The sequence below is a fragment of the Mastomys coucha genome, unplaced genomic scaffold (genome assembly GCF_008632895.1).
Source record: "Mastomys coucha isolate ucsf_1 unplaced genomic scaffold, UCSF_Mcou_1 pScaffold22, whole genome shotgun sequence".
Taxonomy (NCBI): Eukaryota; Metazoa; Chordata; class Mammalia; order Rodentia; family Muridae; genus Mastomys; species Mastomys coucha.
Window position 1 is genome coordinate 209,311,533 of NW_022196905.1, and position 9,236 is coordinate 209,320,768.

Here is a 9,236-nt window from a genome sequence, read left to right on the forward strand (position 1 = left end):
CTTCACAGTAATAGAACAGTAACTAAGACACTTGGTAATTGGGTTCGAATTGTGTCTTCCACACAGCAGCTCATAACCACCTGCAGCTGCAGCTCTAGTTCCAGAGGATCCAATGCCTTCTTTCTTAAAAAAAAAAAAAATTATATATATACATATATATACACATATATATATGTATGTGTGTATGTATATATAATTTAAATATATATATTGTCACTGTCTTCAGACATACCAGAAGAGGGCATCAGATCCCAGACACCATTTGGTTGCTGGGAATTGAACTCAGGAACTCTGGAAAAGCAGGCAGTACTCTTAACCACTGAGCCATCTCTTCAGCCACCAATGCCCTCTTCTGGCCTCCTTCTCCTTGTTCATTGTACTCACAAAGGCATACAGAAATAAATAAGTTTAGCTAACTAACTAACTCTATTTTAAATAAAATAAACAGAAGTAGGAAACTGGCTCTGTGAGTAAGCACGGCTGCTGTGCAAGCATTAGGACAGAGTTTGGATCCTCTACATGCATGGGAAAAACTAGCCATGCTGTAACCCCAGCACCGAAGTGCAGAGGCAAGTGAATCCTGGGAGTTTGTGGGGCCAATCAGCCTAGCTAAATGATGGAAGACTGTCTCAAGAGAATTAGGGGAGAAAGAGATGGTGGAATATTCCGGCTGTTCTGCCCTGGTTGCTACATGCTCACAAATAGACACAAAACACTTGCATGGATGGAACACACACACACACAGACTCACATGTACACACACTCACTGACTCATATTCACTCACACACATCAGCATTAGTGTGCTCAGCAACAGCTCAGCAAGTTGACCTTGCTCTGTGAAGCCAGATGCTGGACGGATGCTGTCATTTAAGCCTGAATCACCCAGCCTCAATATCTCAGCATGAAAGGGGACTTCTGTCTGTGACCCTCTCCGGGATCTTTTTAGGTCACTCCCCCAACGTTTCAGCTCATACCTGTCTGCTAGCTAATACAATATATCCTACTAGTGATGGCATGAAAACAGCTTTGCTGAGTAACTTTCTGCCTAGGAAATTCTTATTCCTCCCTCAAAACCTGCCACAAAGAGGCCCTTTGCAGACATCCCTTCCTGATCTCCAAGCAGAAGTGAGTCTGTTCTCCACACTTGCCCTTCCCTGGACCACTCTCTGGGAGGGGAGTGCAGATGCTAAAGAACATCATTTGCAATGCAGTGCACACCTTAGAAACCACTCACCCAAGCCTCTTGGATCTAGTCACATGTGTGATGTGCATGTGTATGTGTTCATGTGTGGGTGTGAATGGGTGTGTGAAGTGCAAACTTCTGGTTTTTTTGGAAAGTCACTTATATCAAATGATGGTTTCACACAGGTGAAAGGATGTTTTGCTAAAGCAGACCCATAAAGAATGTTTTCCTGAAGCAGACACAGGAGAAAGGATGTTTTGCTATAGCAAACAGAAGAAAGGAAACATGATGTTGAGAAGGAAAAATATAACCGAACAGATGGTGGATGATGCTGTGTGGTATTGGTACACCTTGACATTCCTTACTGGTTATTGTTTGTTGTGAATTCATAGAAAGAAATGCACCAAAAAACTTGTGGTGGTGTTCTGGAGGCTTCTTGCTGCTTCTCCAGACTTGGGCCAATTGGCAGAGTGAAATGGAAATCTCTGGATATGTCGGCTGATACAGACTCACATGGTGTTTTGATGAGGCAAGACCCTTGGGAGGGAGGACACATAGGACCCAACGGACAGTAGTGGGGGGAGGGGGCTTGCATAGCTGGCTTTTCAGCACTTCAATGGTCTCAAGTCTTTGTCTTGGCTGTTCTTCACTTTGTTGAGAGGCACAGCAGAGAACTTCTCCTGGTGTCCCTGCTGGTCCTGGGGGCTCCTGCTGACTTGCACTGATTCAGTGGAGGCCAGGCTGTTTCTGCTGGGTCATGGCACTACTGCTGACTCATGTTTGCTATCCTGACACAACTGAACTACATACCTGATATCCTGACAACTGGAGATTGAAATCGCCCCAAAGAACTATTTCTAAACAGGTCCACTTCCCCTGTATCCTAATAACCTTTCTTTCCTACCACCTCTGGAGGGTGGTGGGCTAGAAGGGAGGTTAAAGCATTTCAGAACCCTTATTAAAAGTAGGTTAAAAAATGTTTAAGCCTGCCAGGCAGTGGTGGCGCACGCCTTTAATCCCAGCACTTGGGAGGCAGAGGCAGGTGGATTTCTGAGTTCCAGGCCAGCCTGGTCTACAGAGTGAGTTCCAGGACAGCCAGGGCTACACAGAGAAATCCTGTCTAGAAAAAAACCAAAAAAAAAAAAAAAAAAAAAAGTTTAAGCCTTCAAGTGTGTGCAGCCTGAGTGCTGAGTGCACAGAGAGCACACTGCAAGTGCTAAGGCCCTGAGGCAGGCCGCAGCCTGCTACAGTGACCTGATAGAGTGAAGGGCAGGAGAAAGGAAAGAGGGAGGTGACATCGGAGAAGCTAGCGTGGAACACATGCCAGGCAGAGCTATGGAGCCAGGCACAGCTACGGCTACAGGACAGAAAACTGGATCTGTGGCGGTGAGATAGCTCAGCCAGCACGGTGCTTGCTGTGTGGTGCGCATGCTTCATGCTTCTAGTCCCAGGTTTGGGAAGGCACAGACTGGAGGATTCCTGGGGCTCACTGGCAAGCTAGGCTTTCAAGATTAGTGAGAGACGTTGAGAGCCCGCTCAGCAGGTAAAGGCACTTGCAGTGCTGACAACCTGAGTTCAATCCCCAGGACCAATGTGGTAGAATGAGAGAACCAAACTCTGACAAGTGGTCCTCTGATGTCTACACAGATCACATACACACAAGTAAACTGGAGAGTGCATGAGAAAAGCACCCATGGCCAATGTCTGACCTGCACATGTGCATACACTCGAATGCACACACCCATTCACACGCATACGTGAACACATACACATGCACATCACACATGTGACTAGGTCCAAGAGGCTTAGGTGAGTGTTTTCTTTCTTTCTTTCTTTCTTTCTTTTTTCTTTTCCCGAGATGGGGTTTCTCTGTATAGCCTTGGCTGTCCTGGAACTCACTCTGTAGACCAGGCTGACCTCGAACTCAGAAATCCGCCTCCCTTTGCCTCCCAAGTGCTGGGATTAAAGGAGTGGCTACCACCACCCAGCAGGTGAGCGGTTTCTAAGGTGTGCACTGCATTGCAAATGATGTTCTTTAGCATCTGCACTCCCCTCCCAGAGAATGGTCCAGGGAAGGGCAAGTGTGGAGAGCAGACTCACTTCTGGAGGGAGTCTTTGTGGCAGGCTTTGAAGGATGAATAGGAGTCCCCCAGGCAGATTCAAAAGTGGATCACAGATTTAAGTCCCCTTTCATGCTGAGATAGGAGATCTTAATGAGAAGTTAAAGCAAAACCTAAACTCTCATGATGGCAGGTGGCAGACAGGCTTGCTCTCGTTCCTCTCTGTGCTTTTCCTGAGTTAAGTATGGGAGATAGAACTCCACCTAGCATGCTGTAGGAAAGATGAATGAGATGCACTTAGCTCACCCTGAAAGCCAAAGCTGCCTGGGGAAACTACCAGGATTGGACCAGACTTCTCTTAGCTGTTCTTCATTTTATAAGGTGTGGCTATTCAGGGTACCTGCGTCTTGAAGAAATGAATCCAGACCATTGAGTCTAGGAGGCAAAGAGGTGAGCCAGTTGGAACTGGAGTCAAACTTACAAATCAGGAAAATCATAGCTGATGTTGTGACCAAGCAAGAGGTGGATGGCAGTAGATGCCCAAAGCAGCAGAATTAAGGCTGAGATGCACCTGAGTCATCCCAGGTTCCCTCTCAGCGCTGCCAAAATGCAGACTTGGAGCCCATCTGGATGAGCCAGGTGAGGCCCTAGATCCCATCACCCACTCTGGGCTTGATCTGGGGAACAACAAGATGGTCAACAAATAAAGGCTTGCAGCCCAGCACCAATCCCCTGAGTTCAATCCCTGGGCCCACATTGGTGGAAAGAGAGAACTGGCTCCTGCAAGTTGTCCTCTGAGCTCCATATGTGTGGCACATGTGCACACACACATACACGCACTCACAATATAAAAAGGGAAAAGCAACCTTTAAAGAGCTAGGGCTAGAGAGATGACTTAGTGGTTAAGAGTGCTGGCTGCTTTTACAGAGAACCTGGGTTCTATTTCCGGTACCCACATGGCAGCTAAAGAGTGTGTACAGCTATGTTTGGGCCTGGCATTCCTGCCCAGCATTCAGGATCCTGTTCCCCTTTGGGGGGTTTGCCCCCATGAATACACGTCCCCAAATCAAGGTTCAGGGTCAAACCATTGACTCCCATTCCCCATCTTCTCCTTTGCTCATAGGCCAGGGGACTCTGGTTCTCTTTTCAGGGAGAAACATCCACTCCTCACAATGTTGGCCTTAGCCTTGCAGCTTTCTGCTGTGTGTGGTAGATGGCAGCTGCAGCAACATAAGGGCAGTGGCGGTTGGAATATGCTTGGCCCAGGGAATAGCACTATTTGGAGGTGTGGCTTTGTTGGAATAGGTGTGCCACTGTGGGCATGGGCTTTAAGACCCTCGTCCTAGCTGTCTGGAAGCCACTCTTCTCCCAGTGACCTTCAGGTGGAGATGTAGAACTCTCAGCTCCTCCTGCACCATGCCTGCTTGGACAGTGCCATGTTCCTGCCTTGATGATAATGAACTGAACCTCTGAACCTGTAAGCCAGCCCCAATTAAATGTTGTCCTTATAAGAGTTGCTTTTGTCATGGTGTCTGTTCACAGCAGTAAAACCCTAACCAAGATAGGGGCCTACTAGCTAGATCTTAGTGGAATGTGATTCCACATAGCCTTGATCACCTGTACAGTAGGAATGGGGTCCTCTTGGCTTGCTGCTGGCCTCAGAGGTGCATGAGACAAGACATAGCCCCACCAGTGAAAAGCCTCACACCCAGCTGCAGCCAGCACCCCAGGGGAGAACTCCGTTAACAATTCCTGCAGGGCTGATGCTTGGGTGCTTTTGTTTTTGAGACAGGAACTCACTTGGTAGCTGCTGTTAAACTGGAATGCGCTCACGGAGATCCACTTGTTTTTGTGGAGTGAAGGGGTCGACACCAGGCTGTTTCTTACGCAGCAGCTGACCTATTCACAGATGTGCTGTCTTTCTTCCTGTGAGCAGCTGAGACTGGTGTGGTGGTTTGAGTGAGAATAGCCACCATGGGCTCGTATGTTTGAATGCTTGGTCCCCGGTTGATGGAACTGGGAAGTATTACAAGGTGTGGTCTTGTTGGGGGAGTTGTCACTGGTGGCTTCTGAACTTTCAAAAGTCCACACCATTCCATGTGCCCTCTGCCTGGTGATCATTGCCTCAGTGTGTAAGCTCTCGGCTACTGCTTCAGGGCCATGCCTATGTGCTGCCATGTTCCTGCCATGCTGCTCATGGACTCACCTCTCAAACTCTGAGCCTTTCTTCTTCTTCTTTCTTCTATGAGTTACCTTGGCCATGGTTTCTCTTCCCAACACAGACTAGTACCAAGAACACTGGGGTACCAGGTGTGTTTTTTTCTATTCAATGATAATGGAAGAGGCAAGATGGCTCCTTGGATAAAAGGAGCATGCTACCAAGCATGAAGACCTGAGTTCAGTCCCTGGGACCCCCACACAGTAAAAGAGAACCAACTCCTCTGAGCTGTCCTCTACCGTGTATGCTCACTGTAGTGTGGAGTGAGAAGAGAAGCAACCTCAGCTTCCAGGACTATTACACCCTTTCAGCTCAGCATCCGGCTGCCTTATCCTCTTGCTTCTTCTTAACCCTAACCCACCCTCCCTATGTCACCCAGGGTAGCCTTGAACTTGCAATCCTCCTGCCTCAGCTGAGGGTGCTGAGATGACAGACGTGTGGCACAATGCCTGGCTGTGTGTGCAAGTGTGTTACTTAACAATTAAATGCAGGGCCTCACACACACTAGGGAAGCACTCTGCATGGAGCTCTATGCCTGCCTGTTCCACATGCTAGGGGAACACTCTGCATGGAGCTACATGTCACATTCATGTTATACTGTGCACAAGTGGAGGCGGATAACGTCCTACGTCCTACTCTATTCCCTCAGCCAATCTATTTGCAGAATCACTAGCCCTCCACTCTCCACAGGTTATAGACACTCACAGCCACACTGCTTTCTGCATGGGTGCTGAGATCTAAACTCATGGCACTCAGCTGTGTGCCAATTTCCATTTGGTGTGGATGTGCATGGTGTATGTGCAAACCATGGAATAGATATGGAGGTCAAAGGACAACTTGCAGGTGTCAGTTCTGTCTCTCCATCACGTGGGGCCACGGATCAAATTCAAGTTGCCACTTAGCTGTCTCACTGGCCCTCTAATTATTTGGTTTCAGCCATCACAAAATCTGGCTATGTCTTTGGTTTTTGGTGGCAGGGTTTCTCCTGGCTGTCTTGGAACTCACACTGTAGACAAGACTGGCTTTAAACTCAGAGATCCTCCTGCTTCTGCCTCCCCAAGTGCTGGGATAAAGGCCTGTGCCACCACCATTCAGCCATTGGCCAATGTGTCACAAGTAGCATTTTGGATAACAAGAATTCTGTCTGAGGTCTATGGGAGGATGGTTCTCTGACTTAAGGCTTGGGAGGCAGGGATATCTGTGTGATCCACTTACCTTGCTCCTCACAGCCACAAGATGGCTGTAGAAGCTCCTGGCATCCTGTTAGCAAAAGAAGCAACAAGGAAGGGGAGGGGGCAGCAACGTCTCTCTCTTGTCCCAAGAAACTTCCGACCCCTCAGAGCTTGCTGGCCAGAGCTGGGAGCTGTGCCCAGATTGAAAATCAACCCCAGCCAGAGGCACTGCCAAGAACGGTTCGGACCGAATCTTAAATCAACCCCTGGGGCTGGGCACATAGCTGCTGGCAGCATATCAGAGTTCTGGTGGTGCAGAGGGAGCTGTGGCTGCTGGGTCAGCCCCTGGGAACACTAGGAGGGGGGCTAAGCAGGGGCCCTGACTTGGGTGGGAAGGTAGCTTGGCGCCACAAATGCTGAATCTGGAGTGATGATTGGCACTCACTTCTCTTCTGGCTGGGTCCCTCTGGGCCAGGTCCCAGGCTGCAGAGACAGGCAGCCAGGTGCTGCCAGCACCAGGGAGCACAGAGAGGATCTCGGCCGTGAGAATGTTCAAGCTGGAGCTGACTTCTGGAAAGCAGAGCCAGGGGCGGGCGGATTCCCACCTCACGCGGCTCCCTGGAGGCCCCCGTGGCCTGGCTCACCGCGAGGCCCTGGAAGTCACACTTGGCCTGTCTCTCGGGCTTGCAAACCACTGTCCCCTGAGAGGACAGTTTCCCACAGCCAGAGCCCAGGTGTGGAGGGAGGTTCCTAAGGACCTTGCCAGGCCTCTAGGAAGAAGCCGGAAACAGTCCAGTGTCCCTGGGCTCAAGGCGGTTCAGGGTCCTAAGACTATAAGATAAAAGGCAGAGAAAGGCCAGGGGCAGGGATGCTACCAACCTGCAAAAGGGCATCTGCTAGACACTGGAGCTGGCTTCTTTATGTGTAATGAGATAAAAACCAGGGGCTCATACATATTAGGTCTCTCCTTTGTCACGAAGACCTGCCCTCAGTCCCTCACTAGGAGGAGATTCTAGGCAGGTGCTCCACCCCTGAGATATACCCCCAGCCCTTCACTGAGATTCTAGGTAGGGACTCCACCCCTGAGACATGCCACCAGCCCCTCACTGAGGGATTCTAGGCAGGAATTCCACCCTGAGACATACCCCTAGCTTGGTGAGCTTGCCCTTAACCATATGTGAAAGTATGTGTGCATTAGACGCAGTGCACAGATAGAAGCACATGGGTTTGGCATGTCCATCGTGGCCATATGAACTCATGAGTTGCTGTATGTCTTTGAACTTGAGTATACCCTAGCACTCAGCACTCAGGTGTGTGTGTGTGTGTGTGTGTGTGTGTGTGTATGTGTGTGTGCGTGTGTGTACGTACGTGTGTGCATGCATGTGTGTGTGTGTGTGTGTGTGCAGTGCACAGGCATGTTGTCCTTTCTCTGAAGGACACAGACATTCACTGTGTGTGCATGCGTGTGTGCATGTGCGATGCGCATGTGCAGTGCCCAGGCATGTTTTCCTTTCTCTGAAGGACACAGACATTCACTGACTGAACGTGCAAGTCAGCTTCTGCTAATTAAAAACAGCTTTTTCATGTTTAAAGTTTACAATACAAAAAATAATTTTCCTTTCTTCAGGGGGGGTGGGGTGGGCGCCGAGGAAGGGGCAGGGGCCCCTAAGAACATTCCATAAACTGGCTCAGATGGCTCTGCACAATCGCCCTAGTTAGATATAGTAACGCCGCCTGCCCCACTGCAGGCTCTCTGGCTAGCTCATTGGGGACAAGATGTTGTGAGGTGCTATGTGATCTGGGGGACTTGTGGCTGGCAGACACTTCACTCTGCCCCTCTGCAGAAGGCAGCTAGAATGTCTTGGTGGGTTCTGTTTGGACATCCCTGGCAGCCTGGGTCCACCCTTCTATAGATCAGCTCTTATTTTAGTAGCCACCACCTGAGCCTTACTGAGGAAGGTGGCTGGAGTGGCAGGGAAGGGACCCTGGAATGACAGCACCAGACTTCTTAGAGAAGTGTTCTGAATGTCAGTCACTTGTCCCCAACTGTGGCCCTGTGTTGAGCTGGGCTGGGGGCCAGGATCCTGAAGGTTGCTGCCCCACCCCCCACCCCAGCAGCAACTGGAAGAGTGGAGACAGGTCTGCTGACTCTGACCAATCATGGCCTCAGAGGCTTATGTGCAGTTGGGGGTGTGCAACCGAGCAGAGACTGAGGCTTCTGGGGGCTGCGGCTACATGGAGAGGTCCCTCACTAGCCGCTGTGCACACGCTCTTCCAGGCTGCCCAACAAGCCTGGCCCCTCTGCCTAGCTGACACTCAGAAGCCCTGCAGCTCCCTGTTCAGCAGGGAGGCTGGAGAAAAAGGGATAGAGGGGCCCCCAAAGCCCGAGCTCACACAGGCTGCAGGCACAGAGCGCAGGTCTGCTCCATCCTTCTTCCACACGCCTTTATTAAATCAAAGGACTGGGGTTAATTATTCATGTACTGAGTGGTCGTACAATGACATCCATGTCTGTGAGCAGCAAGGGACGGACACTTTAGATCACCAGAGAACACACTCATTTGGAAGACAGTGTGGCTGGCTTTCTTAAACAAGAAAAAAA